The sequence below is a fragment of the Cryptomeria japonica genome, unplaced genomic scaffold, assembly GCF_030272615.1.
Source record: "Cryptomeria japonica unplaced genomic scaffold, Sugi_1.0 HiC_scaffold_61, whole genome shotgun sequence".
In the NCBI taxonomy this organism is placed as follows: domain Eukaryota; kingdom Viridiplantae; phylum Streptophyta; class Pinopsida; order Cupressales; family Cupressaceae; genus Cryptomeria; species Cryptomeria japonica.
In genome coordinates, this window is record NW_026728883.1 from 307,501 (window position 1) to 325,897 (window position 18,397).

Below are 18,397 nucleotides of genomic sequence, written 5' to 3' on the forward strand. Positions count from 1 at the left end.
TAGCAATCGAGGTGTGCGGTGGGAAGGGCCCAGCAGCCAGAATGCATGAAGCGACGGATGAAGCAGTGATGACAACCGGGCTGTGAGGAGAGGAGGGATGCAGCCAAGAAAGCAATCAGGGCTCGAGGCAAGGGATGCATCAAGGATAGCAATCATGTTGTGAGGCGAGATTCCAAAGGCTAAACGTGAGAGGCTGCAGGGTCGACTCAGAGAGGTCTATGCATGTGAGAGGCTGAAAGCAAGGTCAACTCGGAGCGGTCTATGCATCGGGCGCGCTTGGGGCGACTACCAGTGCCAACCCCTTATCCCGCGACGCGTCCGACAAAGAGAACGTTCCAAGGCGGCAGAGGAGGTTACCAGCCGAAGGATGCAGTAGCAATAACAGGTATAGTTCCGCGGCGGCCGAGAAGACTCACCGCATAGGAATCGGGATGCGAGGCGAGGGATGCGGCGGGAAGGCCCCGACGGCTAAACGGAAGAGGCTGCAGGGCCGCCTCGGAATGGTCCAAGCATCGGACGCGATTGGGACGACTACCAGTGCCAACCCCTTATCCCGCGATGCGTCCGATACACAGATAGTTCCAAGGCGGCCGAGGAGCCTCACCGCATATCAATCGGGGTGCGAGGCGAGGGATGGGGCGGGAAGGCCCCAACGGCTAGACGGAAGAGGCTTCAGGGCCACCTCGGAATGCTCCAAGCATCGGACGCGCTTGGGGCGACTACCAGTGCCAACCCCTTATCCCGCGATGCGTCCGATACACAGATGGTTCCAAGGCGGCCGAGGAGCCTCACCGCATAGCAATCGGGGGTGCGAGGCGAGGGATGGGGCGGGAAGGCCCCAACGGCTAGACGGAAGAGGCTTCAGGGCCGCCTCGGAATGGTCCAAGCATCGGACGCGCTTGGGGCGACTACCAGTGACAACCCCTCATCCCGCGATGCGTCCGATACGAAGATGGTTCCAAGGCGGCCGAGGAGCCTCACCGCATAGCAATCGGGGTGCGAGGTGGGGGATGCGGCGAGATGGCCCCAACGGCTAGACGGAAGAGGCCACAGGGCCGCGTCGGAATAGTCCAAGCATCGGACGCGCTTGGGGCGACTACCAGTGACAACCCCTTATCCCGCGATGCGTCCGATACGAAGATAGTTCCAAGGCGGCCGAGGAGCCTCACCGCATAGCAATCCGGGTGCGAGGTGGGGGATGCGGCGAGATGGCCCCAACGGCTAGACGGAAGAGGCTGCAGGGCCGCCTCGGAATAGTCCAAGCATCGGACGCGCTTGGGGCGACTACCAGTGACAACCCCTTATCCCGCGATGCTTCCGATACGAAGACAGTTCCAAGGCGGCCGAGGAGCCTCACCGCATAGCAATGGGGGTGCGAGGTGAGGGATGCGGCGAGATGGCCCCAACGGCTAGACGGAAGAGGCCACAGGGCCGCCTCGGAATAGTCCAAGCATCGGACGCGCTTGGGGCGACTACCAGTGACAACCCCTTATCCCGCGATGCATCCGATACGAAGATAGTTCCCAGGCGGCCGAGGAGCCTCACCGCATAGCAATCGGGGTGCGAGGCGAGGGATGCGGCGAGATGGCCCCAAAGGGTAGACGGAAGAGGCTGCGGGGCCGCCTCGGAATAGTCCAAGCATCGAACGCGCTTGGGGCGACTACCACTGCCAACCCCTTATCCCGCGATGCGTCCGATACACAGATAGTTCCGAGGCGGCCGAGGAGCTGGGGGATGCGGCGAGATGGCCCCAACGGCTAGACGGAAGAGGCTGCAGGGCCGCCTCGGAATAGTCCAAGCATCGGACGCGCTTGGGGCGACTACCAGTGACAACCCCTTATCCCGCGATGCGTCCGATACACAGATAGTTCCGAGGCGGCCAAGGAGCCTCACCGCATAGCAATCGTGGTGCGAGGTGGGGGATGCAGCGAGATGGCCCCAACGGCTAGACGGAAGAGGCTGCAGGGCCGCCTCGGAATGGTCCAAGCATCGGACGCGCTTGGGGCGACTACCACTGCCAACCCCTTATCCCGCGATGCGTCCGATACACAGATAGTTCCAAGGCGGCCGAGGAGCCTCACCGAATAGCAATCGGGGTGCGAGGCGAGGGATGCGGCGAGAAAGCCCCAACGGCTAGAGGGAAGAGGCTTCAGGTCCGCCTCGGAATGGTCCAAGCATCGGACGCGCTTGGGGCGACTACCAGTGACAACCCCTTATCCCGCGACGCGTCCGATACACAGATAGTTCCAAGGCGGCCGAGGAGCCTCACCGCATAGCAATCGGGGTGCGAGGCGAGGGATGCGGCGAGAAGGACCCAACGGCTAGACGGAAGAGGCTTCAGGGCCGCCTCGGAATGGTCCAAGCATCGGACGCGCTTGGGGCGACTACCAGTGACAACCCCTTATCCCGCGACGCGTCCGATACACAGATAGTTCCAAGGCGGCCGAGGAGCCTCACCGCATAGCAATCGGGGTGCGAGGCGAGGGATGCGGCGAGAAGGACCCAACGGCTAGACGGAAGAGGCTTCAGGTCCGCCTCGGAATGGTCCAAGCATCGGACGCGCTTGGGGCGACTACCAGTGACAACCCCTTATCCCGCGACGCGTCCGATACACAGATAGTTCCAAGGCGGCCGAGGAGCCTCACCGCATAGCAATCGGGGTGCGAGGCGAGGGATGCGGCGAGAAGGACCCAACGGCTAGACGGAAGAGGCTTCAGGGCCGCCTCGGAATGGTCCAAGCATCGGACGCGCTTGGGGCGACTACCAGTGACAACCCCTTATCCCGCGATGCGTCCGATACACAGATAGTTCCAAGGCGGCCGAGGAGCCTCACCGCATAGCAATCGGGGTGCGAGGCGAGGGATGCGGCGAGAAGGACCCAACGGCTAGACGGAAGAGGCTTCAGGGCCGCCTCGGAATGGTCCAAGCATCGGACGCGCTTGGGGCGACTACCAGTGACAACCCCTTATCCCGCGACGCGTCCGATACACAGATAGTTCCAAGGCGGCCGAGGAGCCTCACCGCATAGCAATCGGGGTGCGAGGCGAGGGATGCGGCAAGAAGGACCCAACGGCTAGACGGAAGAGGCTTCAGGGCCGCCTCGGAATGGTCCAAGCATCGGACGCGCTTGGGGCGACTACCAGTGACAACCCCTTATCCCGCGACGCGTCCGATACACAGATAGTTCCAAGGCGGCCGAGGAGCCTCACCGCATAGCAATCGGGGTGCGAGGCGAGGGATGCGGCGAGAAGGACCCAACGGCTAGACGGAAGAGGCTTCAGGTCCGCCTCGGAATGGTCCAAGCATCGGACGCGCTTGGGGCGACTACCAGTGACAACCCCTTATCCCGCGACGCGTCCGATACACAGATAGTTCCAAGGCGGCCGAGGAGCCTCACCGCATAGCAATCGGGGTGCGAGGCGAGGGATGCGGCGAGAAGGACCCAACGGCTAGACGGAAGAGGCTTCAGGGCCGCCTCGGAATGGTCCAAGCATCGGACGCGCTTGGGGCGACTACCAGTGACAACCCCTTATCCCGCGACGCGTCCGATACACAGATAGTTCCAAGGCGGCCGAGGAGCCTCACCGCATAGCAATCGGGGTGCGAGGCGAGGGATGCGGCGAGAAGGACCCAACGGCTAGACGGAAGAGGCTTCAGGGCCGCCTCGGAATGGTCCAAGCATCGGACGCGCTTGGGGCGACTACCAGTGACAACCCCTTATCCCGCGATGCGTCCGATACACAGATAGTTCCAAGGCGGCCGAGGAGCCTCACCGCATAGCAATCGGGGTGCGAGGCGAGGGATGCGGCGAGAAGGACCCAACGGCTAGACGGAAGAGGCTTCAGGGCCGCCTCGGAATGGTCCAAGCATCGGACGCGCTTGGGGCGACTACCAGTGACAACCCCTTATCCCGCGACGCGTCCGATACACAGATAGTTCCAAGGCGGCCGAGGAGCCTCACCGCATAGCAATCGGGGTGCGAGGCGAGGGATGCGGCGAGAAGGACCCAACGGCTAGACGGAAGAGGCTTCAGGGCCGCCTCGGAATGGTCCAAGCATCGGACGCGCTTGGGGCGACTACCAGTGACAACCCCTTATCCCGCGACGCGTCCGATACACAGATAGTTCCAAGGCGGCCGAGGAGCCTCACCGCATAGCAATCGGGGTGCGAGGCGAGGGATGCGGCGAGAAGGACCCAACGGCTAGACGGAAGAGGCTTCAGGGCCGCCTCGGAATGGTCCAAGCATCGGACGCGCTTGGGGCGACTACCAGTGACAACCCCTTATCCCGCGACGCGTCCGATACACAGATAGTTCCAAGGCGGCCGAGGAGCCTCACCGCATAGCAATCGGGGTGCGAGGCGAGGGATGCGGCGAGAAGGACCCAACGGCTAGACGGAAGAGGCTTCAGGGCCGCCTGGGAATGGTCCATGCATCGCACGCGCTTGGGGCGACTACCAGTGACAACCCCTTATCCCGCGACGCGTCCGATACACAGATAGTTCCAAGGCGGCCGAGGAGCCTCACCGCATAGCAATCGGGGTGCGAGGCGAGGGATGCGGCGAGAAGGACCCAACGGCTAGACGGAAGAGGCTTCAGGGCCGCCTCGGAATGGTCCAAGCATCGGACGCGCTTGGGGCGACTACCAGTGACAACCCCTTATCCCGCGACGCGTCCGATACACAGATAGTTCCAAGGCGGCCGAGGAGCCTCACCGCATAGCAATCGGGGTGCGAGTCGAGGGATGCGGCGAGAAGGACCCAACGGCTAGACGGAAGAGGCTTCAGGGCCGCCTCGGAATGGTCCAAGCATCGGACGCGCTTGGGGCGACTACCAGTGACAACCCCTTATCCCGCGATGCGTCTGATACACAGATAGTTCCAAGGCGGCCGAGGAGCCTCACCGCATAGCAATCGGGGTGCGAGGCAAGGGATGCGGCGAGAAGGACCCAACGGCTAGACGGAAGAGGCTTCAGGGCCGCCTCGGAATGGTCCAAGCATCGGACGCGCTTGGGGCGACTACCGTTGCCAACCCCTTATCCCGCGATGCGTCTGATACACAGATAGTTCCGAGGCGGCCGAGGAGCCTCACCGCATAGCAATCGGGTTGCGAGGCAGATTATTGGGAAGGGAACCCCCTGGGATGCGGCTCAAGCAGTGCCCAAAGGGACTGGAATGCGGAATCACATCGAGAGACCCAAATGCTATACGAGGGCTCAAATCGAATTATCGATTTGGCCACGACATGGACGCATCGGAACGACTACCTTTGCCGAACCACTCGCAATTGCATCCATACCGAAACCAATAGACATTTCCGTTAGAGCCCTCGCATAGCATTCGGGAATCTCGCATGCCCCTCTAAATCGACCAATGCTGGCGCTCAACGAAAATCCGAGCGCTACCACCGTTCGAGCGCCAGCATTGGTCGAGTTAGAGGGGCACGGGGGAGAATGCTCCAGTCAACACCTCCCCTATATAAGTTATTTGTCCGATTCTCGCACAACCGTAGTCTGCCTCGTCGAATCAAACAACGGTCCCAGATTCCGACTTCCGTTCCGTAGAGACCCAAAAGCTAGATGGAGGCTCGCAAGAAAGAGAGTCGGCGCATAGCAATCGGGTTTCTCGAACGTTTAGGGACCGAGCTCACTTGCGGATAGGGCAAAATCCGCCAAGCAACCCAAAAGCTAGACGGGGGCTCGAATCGAATCGCCTAGGCGGCCACAACAACGACGTGTTGGATCGACTACCAGTGCCAAACCATTCAGCAAGACTAGTCTGTGTCGAGGCCGGATAGAGATTCTCAGAGAGCGCCCGTATAGCATTTAGGAGACCTGCCGCGTCCCTCACACTCGACAAATGGTGGTGCACGTTTATAAATCCGAGCGATCCCAACCCTTTCAAGCACCAACATCGGTCGAGATAGAGGGGCACGGAGGGGGCTGCGTGAGACAACACAGTCCCCTATATAAGTTATTTGTCCGATTCTCACACATCCGAAGAATGGTCATCAAATCGGACAACAGCCCAAACTTCCGACTTCCGTCCCAGAAAGCCCAAGAGCTATCTAAAACGTTCATGGCCGGAACTCGATCGCGGCTATACCAGTCCGCCAAGCAACCCAAAAGCTAGACTGGAGCTCTAGTCGAATCACCTCTGTGGCCATTGCAAGGACGTGTTGGAGCGACTACCATTGCCGAACCATTCCGCAGGTCGAGTCCATACCAAGGCCGCATAGAGATTCACGATGAGCTCCTGCATAGCAATCAGGAGACTTGCCGTGTCCATCACAATCGATAAATCCTGGTGCAAGATTTTTGCATCCGAGCGCTCCAACCAGTCGAGCACCAGCATCAATCGACATAAACGGGCACGGGGGGAGGATGCTCGAGAACACTACCTCCCCTATATAAGTTATTTGTCCGATTCTCAAGCAGCCGAAGTCTGGTCATCGAATCGGGTCAAAGACCACAACTTCCGACTTTACCCACAATGCAAGTCATCGAATCGAACATCGGCCCCCGAGTCGGACTCCATGCGTATGTCAGGTCATCGGACCCAAATTCCGCCTTCCTGCGCATGGCGGGCCATCAATATCAACTCGGTCATCGGACCCAAACTCCGCCTTTCTGCGCATGGCACGCCTTCAAATCGGTCATCGGACCCAAATTCCGCCTTCCTGTGCATGGCGGGCCATCAACATCAACTCGGTCATCGGACCCAAATTCCGCCTTTCTGCGCATGGCACGCCATCAACTCGGTCATCGGACCCAAATTCCGCCTTCCTGCGCATGGCAGGTCATCGGACACAAATTCAGACCTCGCCAATATGCCTACGTATCGAATCGGTCATCGGACCCAACTTCCGACTTCATCCATACTGTAGGGTCTTTGAGGTTGGCGCGGTGCGCTCAACCCGGGGAGTCGACCCATCGAAGCATACACCTCCCCTATATAAGCTATTTGTCCGATTCCCACACCTGTGTAGTTTGCACCTCTGACCAGGACATCGACCCCAACTTCCGAACTCGACTGCAACGACGGCACCAGCGCCTTGGTGCGCACCTTGCGACGCACAGTCCCAACATTCGCCTTCCTGCACATGGCAGGTCATCGGACCCAAATTCCGACCTCGCGAGTATGCCTACATATCGAATCGGTCATCGGACACAACTTCCGACTTCATCCATACCGTAGGGTCTTTGAGGTTGGCGCGGTGCGCTCAACCCGGGGAGTCGACCCAACGAAGCATACACCTCCCCTATATAAGCTATTTGTCCGATTCCCACACCTGTGTAGTTTGCACCTCCGATCAGGACATCGACCCCAACTTCCGAACTCGCCTGCAACGACCGAACCAGCGCCTTGGTGCGCACCTTGCAACGCACAGTGCCAACATTCGCCTTCCTGCACATGGCAGGTCATCGGACCCAAATTCCGACCTCGCGAGTATGCCTACATATCGAATCGGTCATCGGACCCAACTTCCGACTTCATCCATACCGTAGGGTCTTTGAGGTTGGCGCGGTGCGCTCAACCCGGGGAGTCGACCCAACGAAGCATACACCTCCCCTATATAAGCTATTTGTCCGATTCCCACACCTGTGTAGCTTGCACCTCCGATCAGGACATCGACCCCAACTTCCGAACTCGACTAAAAAGACCGCACCAGCACCTTGGTGTGCACCTTGCAACGCACAGTGCCAACATTCGCCTTCCTGCACATGGCAGGTCATCGGACCCAAATTCCGACCTCATGAGCATACCTACTAATCGAATCGGTCATCGGACCCAACTTCCGACTTCATCCATACCGTAGGGTCTTTGAGGTTGGCGCGGTGCGCTCAACCTGGGGAGTCGACCCATCGAAGCATACACCTCCCCTATATAAGCTATTTGTCCGATTCCGACACCTGTGTAGTTTGCACCTCCGCTCAGGACATCGACCCCAACTTCCGAACTCGCCTGCAACGACCGAACCAGCGCCTTGGTGCGCACCAAAAGTGCGCACTTTTGGAGGGCACTTTTTGGAGGGCACTTTTGTGCGCTCCAAAGGTGCGCACTTTTGGAGGGCACTTTTTGGAGGGCACTTTTCTGCGCTCCAAAGGTGCGCACTTTTGGAGGGCACTTTTTGGAGGGCACTTTTCTGCGCTCCAAAGGTGCGCACTTTTGGAGGGCACTTTTTGGAGGGCACTTTTCTGCGCTCCAAAGGTGCGCACTTTTGGAGGGCACTTTTTGGAGGGCACTTTTCTGCGCTCCAAAGGTGCGCACTTTTGGAGGGCACTTTTGTGCACTCCAAAGGTGCACACTTTTGGAGGGCACTTTTTGGAGGGCACTTTTCTGCACTCCAAAGGTGCGCACTTTTGGAGGGCACTTTTTGGAGGGCACTTTTGTGCGCTCCAAAGGTGCGCACTTTTGGAGGGCACTTTTTGGAGGGCACTTTTGTGCGCTCCAAAGGTGCGCACTTTTGGAGGGCACTTTTGTGCACTCCAAAGGTGCGCACTTTTGGAGGGCACTTTTCCTGCGCTCCAAAGGTGCACACCTAGGTGAGCACCTTCGACCACACCTTGTAGCACACCAAACTCTGACTTTCGACTTCATCCGCAATGCAGGGTCTTTGAGGTTGGCGCAATGCGCACAACCAGGGGAGTCGACCCATCAAACCCAACACCTCCCCTATATAAGCTATTTGTCTGATTCTCATACATGCGTAGCCTGCAGGAGCAATTAGGACATCGACCCCAACTTTCGGCTTCTAAACGAAAACAAGGTCTTTGAGGTTGGTGTAATGCGAACAACTAGGGGAGTCAACCCATCAAACCCAACACCTCCCCTATATAAGCTATTTGTCTGATTCTCATACATGTGTAGTCTACAGGAGCAATTAGGACATCGACCCCAACTTTTGACTTCTTAACGAAAACAAGGTCTTTGAGGTTGACGTAATGCGCACAACCAGGGGAGTCGACCCATCAAACCCAACACCTCCCCTATATAAGCTATTTGTCCGATTCTCATACATGTGTAGCCTACAGGAGCCATTAGGACATTGACCCCAACTTTTGACTTCTTAACGAAAACAAGGTCTTTGAGGTTGGCGTAATGCGCACAACCAAGGGAGTTGACCCATCAAACCCAACACCTCCCCTATATAAGCTATTTGTCTGATTCTCATACATGTGTAGCCTGCAACAACGATTAGGACATCCACCCCAACTTCTGAATTCGTCTGCGTTGACCGCACCAAAGGTGCACGCCTTGGTGCTCACCAAAATCCGACTTCCGACTTCTTCTGCTATGCGGGGTCTTTGAGGTTGGCGCAGTGCGCACAACCAGGGGAGTCAACCCACCGAATGCAACACCTCCCCTATATAAGCTATTTGTCTGATTCTCATACATGCGTAGACTGCAGCAATGATTAGGACATCCACCCCAACTTTTGACTTCTTAAACAAGACAGGGTCTTTGAAGTTGGTGCAGTGCACACAACCAGGGGAGTCGACCCATCAAACGCAACACCTCCCCTATATAAAGCTATTTGTCCGATTCTCATACGTGTAGTCTGCAGCAGCGATTAGGACATCGACCCCAACTTCCGAATTCGTTTGCATTGACCGCACCAAAGGTGCACGCCTTGGTGTGCACCTTGGAGTGCACTTTGGTGCTCACCTCGGTGCACACTTTGGTGTGCACCTCGGTGTGCACCAAAGGTGCGCACCTTGGAGCGCACCAAAGGTGTACACTTTGGAGCGCACCACATAGGGTCTTTGAGAGGTTGGCGCAGTGCGCACACCAAGGTGGGTGTTGAGGTGCGTGCCGAGGTGGGTGGGTGCTAGGGTGCGCTCCATGGTGGGTGCCAGGGTGGGTGCGTGCTAGGGTGGATTCCAAAGAGGGTCATAGGGTGGGTGCCAAGGTGGGTTGGTGATATAGTGGGTTCAAAGGTGGGTACTAGGGTGGGTTCCAAGGTGGGTCACAAGTTGGGTGCCAGGATGCGTGGGTGTTAGGTTGGGTGCCAAGGTGGGCTCCTGCGTGGGTGGGTGCTAGGGTGGGTTTCAAGGTGGACGCGAGGGCGGGTGCCAAGGTGGGTAACAAGTTGGGTGTTAGGATGGGTGAGTGCTAGAGTGGGTGCCAAGGTGGGTGGGTGCTAAGGTGGATGCCAAGGTGGTTCACAGGGTGGGTGGGTTCTAGGGTGAGTTCCAAGGTGGGTCACAGGTTTAGTGCTAGGGTGCGTGTCAAGGCGGGTGTCGAGGTGCCTGGGTGCTAGGGTGTGGATGCCAATGTGGGTCATAGGGTGGGTACTAGGGTGGGCTGCAATGTGGGTGCCAAGGTGGGTAACATGCTCGGTTGGTTCTAAATTGGGTGTCAGGGTGGGTGTGCACCCACCTTGCCCGAGGTGGGTGCCAAGGTGCCAGTGTGGGTGGGTGCTAAGGTGGATGCCAAGGTGGGTGAGAAGGTGGGTGATAGGTTGAGTGGTAGGATGGGTGGGTGCCAAGATGGGTCACAGGGTGGGTGCAAGGGTGGGTAGGTGCTAGGGTTGGTGTCAGGGTGGGTGGGTGCTAGGTTGGGTTCCAAGGTGGGTGCGAGGGTGAGTGTCAAGGTGGGTCACAGGTTAGGTGCTAGGATGGGTGAGTGCTAGGGTGCAAAGGTGCCAGGGTGGGTGCTAGGATGGGTCGATGCTAGGGTGAGTGGCAAGGTGGGTCCACAAGTGTCAAGGTGGGTGCCGAGGTGGGTGCCAACTTGGGTTCCAAGGTGGGTGCCAAGTGGGCGACTGCTATGGTGGATGCCAAGGTGGGTCACGGGGTGGGTGCCAAGTTGCTAGGTTGTGTTCCAAGGTGGGTGCCAACGTGGCTGCTAGGGTGCGTGGGTTAAAGGGTGTGTCACAACGTGGGTGCCAGGATGGGTGCGCACCCACACTGGCCAAGACGGGTGCAAGGTTGGGTTCCAAGCCCGGTCACAGGCTGGGTGCTAGGATGGGTGGGTGCCAAGGTGGGCACCAGGGTGGGTGCACCCACCCTGGCCAAGGTGGGTCACGGGGTGGGTCCTAGGGTGGGTAACAGGGTGGGTACTAAGGTGCGTGCCAAGGTGGGTCATGGGGTGGGTGCCAAGGTGGGCACCAGGGTGGGTGTGCACCAACCCTAGCCAGGGTAGGTCACGGGGTGGTTGTCGGGGTGGGCGTCAAGGAGCCAAGGTGGGTGGCAAGTAGCCAAGTTGCGTGCCAAGGTGGGTGTCGGGGTGGGTGCCAAGGATCCAAGGTGGGTGCCAAGGAACCAAGGTGGGTGTCTGGGTGGGTGCCGAGGTGGGAGCCAGGGTGGGTCCCAAGGTGGGTGCCAGGGTCAAGGTGAGTGCCAATGTGGGTTCCAAGGTGCCAGGGTCAGGGTGAGTGCCAATGTGGGTTCAAAGGTGCTAAGTTGGGTGCGAGGTTGGGTGCGAGGGTGGGTGGGTGCCAAGGTGTGCTAGGTGGAAGCCCGGGTGGGTCGGCATCCCATGGGTGTCGAGTTGGGTGCCTGATGGGTGCTTCTTGTCAAGTTTTAGTCGTCGGGACTCATTTCGAGCCTTAGAGGTCGTTTCTTGTCCGGTTGCCCTGTCTTCGACCTGGGAACCCAATTTTGGTCCTCGGGTCCCATTTTTTTTTGTCTCGCATCCCACTTTTGGCCTGTGGCCTTTTCGGGGTCGATTCTCGTTTTGGGCATCAGAGCATGTTTCTTCTCCTAAAACCCAATATTTGTTTATTAAGTCTCGGAACACATTTTTGTTCTCGTGGACCCATCATGGGTCTTGGAACGCATTTGTGGTCCTTGGGTCCCATTTTGCATCCCGAAACTTGTGTTTTGGTGCTTGATCCCTATTTTGGGTGCCCACCTTGCACCAAGTGCGCACCCGGGGCAAACCGAGCGCCTTGGTGCACCGGGGCAAGATCGAGCGTGCACCCGAGGCGCCCCGAACATGCACCAAGGTGCACTCGGCCCACATGTGAGCGCAGGTCGTTGCGCCCGAGGTGGTGTGTGGGCACCGCGTTGCAGACGGGACACTGCACGCACACGACGCCCCGTCCAGGTGCACGCACGTAGGCCGGGCCGGGTGCACACCCGACGCCCTAGCAAGGTGCGCGCACCCGGGCAGGGCTCACACTTGGCGAACGGGGCGCACTTCGCGAGGGAGGGTGTGCACCTCGACGGGGGTGGGTGGCCGGGGTGGATTCGCACGTGGGTCGCGGTTTGCTAAGTACACACTGCGACAAGCTCATAACGGGTGCGATCATACCAGCGTTAGTGCACCGGATCCCATCAGAACTCCGCAGTTAAGCGCGCTTGGGCCGGAGTAGTACTAGGATGGGTGACCTCCCGGGAAGTCCCGGTGTTGCACCCTTTCTTAGTTTTTCGCCGGGCGTCGCAATGCTATTTGAATAAACCTTTTGCCCGTTTGCGTTCTCGTCGGGGCCGGGCCGGGCCGGGGTGCGCTGCCCGCACTACCGCGCGCGCGGGGGCGACACCGAGCGCGCACCCGAGGCGCCCCGAGCACACAGGCCACGGTGCAACCCGGGCGTTGTGCGCGCACCCCGGTGCGCCCGAGGTGCTGCGCGCGCACCCAGGTGAAATCGGTGTGCACCTCGGCCAGTGCGCGCTCGGTCGAGTCGCGCACGTTGGCCAAGGTGCACGGTGATGTTTCTTACTCTAAGGTTCCGCACCAGACGCCCGGGACAGGTGAGCGAAGCTGGGCGGGGCCGGGTGCGCGGCCGGGGCAGGTGCACGCAGCTGGAGAGAGCTTTGGAGCACACCAGAGGTGCGCACCTTGGAGCACACTTCGGAGCGCACCAATGATGCGCTCCATTCAAAAGTTTCCTGAAAAGGCAAAAAAAGTTGAGATTATAGAATTTCCCACTTGAGAGATTGTAAAAAAAAAAAATTTAAAATGAAGGAAACGCGGGTGCCAAGGTGTGCGCGCCCGGGTGCGCAGCCCAGCCAAGGTGTGCGCACCAAGGCGCCCACCCTGGCGAAGGTGCACGCAAGGTGCGCACCCGAGGCAAACCGGACAATTAACCCAACTTTCGACTTCGCGCGCACCTGCGCACCTTGGAGCGCACTTCGGAGCGCTCCTTGTTGCGCACCAATCTTGGGCACCTCGGAGTGCACCATGGCGCCCACCAAGGTGCGCACCCGGGGCAAACCGAGCTCCGACTTCGTGCGCACCTTGGAGCGCACGAAAGGTGCGCACCATGGCGCCCACCAAGGTGCGCAGCCCAGCCAAGGCGTGCGCATCAAGGTGCGCACCCTGGCGAAGGTGCGCACCCGGGGCAAACCGAGCTCCGACTTCGTGCGCACCTTGGAGCGCACAAAGGGTGCGCAACCCAGCCAAGGTGTGCGCACCCCGGGCAAACCGAGCTCCGAATCGTGCGCACCTTGGAGCACACTTCGGAGCCCTCCTTGGTGCGCACCGATGTTGCGCACCTCGGAGCGCACCCGGGGAAAACAATGCAATTAACCCGACTTTCGACTTCGTGGGCACCTCGGAGCGCTCTCGGGTTCGCACCTCGGAGCACACCGAGGTGCGCACCTTTGATGCGCTGCCTTCACCAATTTCCAGAAAAGGCAAGAAAACATTGAGAAGGTGTGCGCACCGAGGTGCCCACCCTGGCGAAGGTGCACGCGAGGTGCGCACCCGGGGCAAACCGGGCTCCGACTTCGTGCACGCCATGCTGCGCACCTTGGAGGGCCATGGTGCGCACCTTGGAGCACACTTCGGAGCGCTCAATGGTGCCCAACCCAGCCAAGGTGCCCACCGCGGCGAAGGTGCACGCGAGGTGCGCACCCGGGGCAAACCGGGCTCCGACTTCGTGCACGCCGCACCTTGGAGCACACTTCGGAGCGCTCCTTGGTGCGCACCAGGGCGCGCAACCCAGCCGAGGTGCCCACCCCGGCGAAGGTGCACGCGGGGTGCGCACCCGAGGCAAACCGGGCTCCGACTTCGTGCACGCCATGGTGCCCACCGCGGCGAAGGTGCACGCGAGGTGCGCACCCGGGGCAAACCGGGCTCCGACTTCGTGCACGCCGCACCTTGGAGCACACTTCGGAGCGCTCCTTGGTGCGCACCAGGGCGCGCAACCCAGCCGAGGTGCCCACCCCGGCGAAGGTGCACGCGAGGTGCGCACCCGGGGCAAACCGGGCTCCGACTTCGTGCACGCCATGGTGCCCACCGCGGCGAAGGTGCACGCGAGGTGCGCACCCGGGGCAAACCGGGCTCCGACTTCGTGCACGCCGCACCTTGGAGCACACTTCGGAGCGCTCCTTGGTGCGCACCATGGTGCCCACCAGGGCGCGCAACCCCGCCGAAGGTGCACGCGAGGTGCGCACCCGGGGCAAACCGGGCTCCGACTTCGTGCACGCCGCACCTTGGAGCACACTTCGGAGCGCTCCTTGGTGCGCACCAGGGCGCGCAACCCCGCCGAAGGTGCACGCGAGGTGCGCACCCGGGGCAAACCGGGCTCCGACTTCGTGCACGCCATGGTGCGCACCAGGGTGCCCACCGCGGCGAAGGTGCGCACCCGGGGCAAACCGGGCTCCGACTTCGTGCACGCCGCACCTTGGAGCACACTTCGGAGCGCTCCTTGGTGCGCACCAGGGCGCGCAACCCAGCCGAGGTGCCCACCCCGGCGAAGGTGCACGCGAGGTGCGCACCCGGGGCAAACCGGGCTCCGACTTCGTGCACGCCATGGTGCCCACCGCGGCGAAGGTGCGCACCCGGGGCAAACCGGGCTAGGACTTCGTGCACGCCGCACCTTGGAGCACACTTCGGAGCGCTCCTTGGTGCGCACCATGGTGCCCACCAGGCCGCGCAACCCAGCCAAGGTGTGCGCACCAAGGTGCACGCGAGGTGCGCACCCGGGGCAAACCGGGGTCCGGCTTCGTGCACGCCGCACCTTGGAGCACACATCGGGGCGCTCCCGGGTTCGCACCGGCGTTGCGCACCGTGGTGGGCACCTCGGAGCGCACCGTGGTGGGCACCTCGGAGCACACCAAGGTGGGCAGCGAGGTGCGCACCTTTGATGCGATGCCTTCACTAATTTCCATAAAAGGCAAAAGAAAACGAGATTTTAAAATTTCCGTTTTGAAAGATAGTGAGAAAAAGGGAATGCTGGTGCCATCTTGAGCCCGCCCTGGTGCGCAGCCCAGCCAAGGTGTGCGCACCAAGGTGCCCACCCTGGCGAAGGTGCGCGCCCGGGCAATTAACCCAACTTCCAACTTCGCGCGCGCCAGGGTGGGAGCGCACCCAACAACCGGGCCTGGGAAGAGCCAATGCGAGAAACCCCACCAAACGCTCTGACAAAAAAAGAGGGGGCGCTCCAGTAACCCCGCTTCGGAGCGCACCCTGGGCAAACCCAGCCAGGGTGCCCACCCCGGCCAAGGTGCAGGCGAGGTGCGCACCCGGGGCAAACCGGGCTCCGACAACGTGCACGCCGCACCTTGGAGCACACTTCGTAGCGCTCCCGGGTGCGCACCTCAGAGCACACCAAGGTGGGCAGCGAGGTGCGCACCTTTGATGCGCTGCCTTCACTAATTTCCAGAAAAGGCAAAAAAAAGAGGAGATTTTAAAATTTCCGTTTTGAAAGATAGTGAAAAAAACGGAACGCGGGTGCCATCTTGAGCCCGCCCGGGTGCACAGCCCAGGTAAGGTGCCCACCCTGGCAAAGGTGCGCACCCGGGCAATTAACCCTACTTCCGACTTCGTGCGCGCCAGGGTGGCAACCGGGCCTGGGAAGAGCCAATGCGAGAAACCCCACCAAACGCTCCGACAAAAAAAGAGGCGGCGCTCCAATAACCCCGCTTCGGAGCGCAGCCGGGGCAAACCCAGCCAAGGTGCCCACCCCGACGAAGGTGCACGCGAGGTGCGCACCCGGGGCAAACCGGGCTCCGACAACGTGCACGCAGCACCTTGGAGCACACTTCGAAGCACTCCCGGGTGCCCACCGGCGTTGCGCACCGTGGTGGGCAGCGAGGTGCGCACCTTTGATGCGCTGCCTTCACTAATTTCCAGAAAAGGCAAAAAAAAATGAGATTTTAAAATTTCCGTTTTGAAAGATAGTGAAAAAAACGGAACGCGGGTGCCATCTTGAGCCCGCCCTGGTGCGCAGCCCAGGCAAGGCATGCGCACCAAGGTGCCCACCCGCGGTGCACACCCGGGGCAAACCGGGCTCCGACTTCGTGCAGGCCGCACCTTGGAGCACACTTCGGAGCGCTCCTTGGTGCGCACCATGGTGCCCACCAGGGCGCACCCGGGGCAAACCGGGCTCCGACTTCGTGCACGCCGCACCTTGGAGCACACATCGGAGCGCTCCCAGGTTCGCACCAGCGTTGCGCACCTTTGATGCGCTGCCTTCACTAATTTCCAGAAAAGGCAAAAAAAAACGATATTTTAAAATTTCCGTTCTGAAAGATAGTGAAAAAAACGGAACGCGGGTGCCATCTTGAGCCCTTCCTGGTGCGCAGCCCAGGCAAGTTGTGCGCACCAAGGTGCCCACCCTGGCGGAGGTGCGCGCCCGGGGCAAACCGGGCTCCGACTTCGTGCACTGCATGGTGCCCACCAAGGCGCGCAACCCAGCCAAGGTGCCCACCGCAGCGAAGGTGCACGCGAGGTGCGCACCCGAGGTGCACACCCGGGGCAAACCGAGCTCCGACTTCGTGCACGCCGCACCTTGGAGCACACTTCAGAGCGCTCCTTGGTGCGCACCAGGGCGCGCAACCCAGCCAAGGTGCTCACCCCGGCGAAGGTGCACGCGAGGTGCGCACCCGGGGCAAGCCGGGCTCGGACTTTGTGCACGCCGCACCTTGGAGCACACATCGGAGCGCTCCCGGGTTCGCACCAGCATTGCGCACCTTTGATGCGCTGCCTTCACTAATTTCCAGAAAAGGCAAAAAAAAAAAAAAAACGAGATTTTAAAATTTCCGTTTTGAAAGATAGTGAAAAAAACGGAACGCGGGTGCCATCTTGAGCCCGCCCTGGTGTGCAGCCCAGGCAAGTTGTGCGCACCAAGGCACCCACCCTGGCCAAGGTGGGTCACGGGGTGGGTCCTAGGGTGGGTAACGGGGTGGGTACTAAGGTGCGTGCCAAGGTGGGTCATGGGGTGGGTGCCAAGGTGGGCACCAGGGTGGGTGTGCACCAACCCTAGCCAGGGTAGGTCACGGGGTGGTTGTCGGGGTGGGCGTCAAGGAGCCAAGGTGGGTGGCAAGTAGCCAAGTTGCGTGCCAAGGTGGGTGTCGGGGTGGGTGCCAAGGATCCAAGGTGGGTGCCAAGGAACCAAGGTGGGTGTCTGGGTGGGTGCCGAGGTGGGAGCCAGGGTGGGTCCCAAGGTGAGTGCAAAGGTGGGTGCCAGGGTCAAGGTGAGTGCCAATGTGGGTTCCAAGGTGCCAGGGTCAGGGTGAGTGCCAATGTGGGTTCAAAGGTGCTAAGTTGGGTGCGAGGTTGGGTGCGAGGGTGGGTGGGTGCCAAGGTGTGCTAGGTGGAAGCCCGGGTGGGTCGGCATCCCATGGGTGTCGAGTTGGGTGCCTGATGGGTGCTTCTTGTCAAGTTTTAGTCGTCGGGACTCATTTCGAGCCTTAGAGGTCGTTTCTTGTCCGGTTGCCCTGTCTTCGACCTGGGAACCCAATTTTGGTCCTCGGGTCCCATTTTTTTTTGTCTCGCATCCCACTTTTGGCCTGTGGCCTTTTCGGGGTCGATTCTCGTTTTGGGCATCAGAGCATGTTTCTTCTCCTAAAACCCAATATTTGTTTATTAAGTCTCGGAACACATTTTTGTTCTCGTGGACCCATCATGGGTCTTGGAACGCATTTGTGGTCCTTGGGTCCCATTTTGCATCCCGAAACTTGTGTTTTGGTGCTTGATCCCTATTTTGGGTGCCCACCTTGCACCAAGTGCGCACCCGGGGCAAACCGAGCGCCTTGGTGCACCGGGGCAAGATCGAGCGTGCACCCGAGGCGCCCCGAACATGCACCAAGGTGCACTCGGCCCACATGTGAGCGCAGGTCGTTGCGCCCGAGGTGGTGTGTGGGCACCGCGTTGCAGACGGGACACTGCACGCACACGACGCCCCGTCCAGGTGCACGCACGTAGGCCGGGCCGGGTGCACACCCGACGCCCTAGCAAGGTGCGCGCACCCGGGCAGGGCTCACACTTGGCGAACGGGGCGCACTTCGCGAGGGAGGGTGTGCACCTCGACGGGGGTGGGTGGCCGGGGTGGATTCGCACGTGGGTCGCGGTTTGCTAAGTACACACTGCGACAAGCTCATAACGGGTGCGATCATACCAGCGTTAGTGCACCGGATCCCATCAGAACTCCGCAGTTAAGCGCGCTTGGGCCGGAGTAGTACTGGGATGGGTGACCTCCCGGGAAGTCCCGGTGTTGCACCCT

The 18,397-nt window shown here is 60.4% G+C and overlaps 2 non-coding genes across 2 annotated transcripts; both read left to right on the top strand.

The window, feature by feature from the left end:
- Positions 1 to 12,244: 12,244 nt before the first annotated feature.
- On the top strand, positions 12,245 to 12,363 carry LOC131863380 (5S ribosomal RNA). The gene has a single exon (XR_009362301.1). It is a non-coding gene; the product is annotated as a 5S ribosomal RNA (ribosomal RNA).
- A 5,915-nt stretch (positions 12,364 to 18,278) lies between these two features.
- On the top strand, positions 18,279 to 18,397 carry LOC131863382 (5S ribosomal RNA). Its single transcript, XR_009362303.1, has one exon. It is a non-coding gene; the product is annotated as a 5S ribosomal RNA (ribosomal RNA).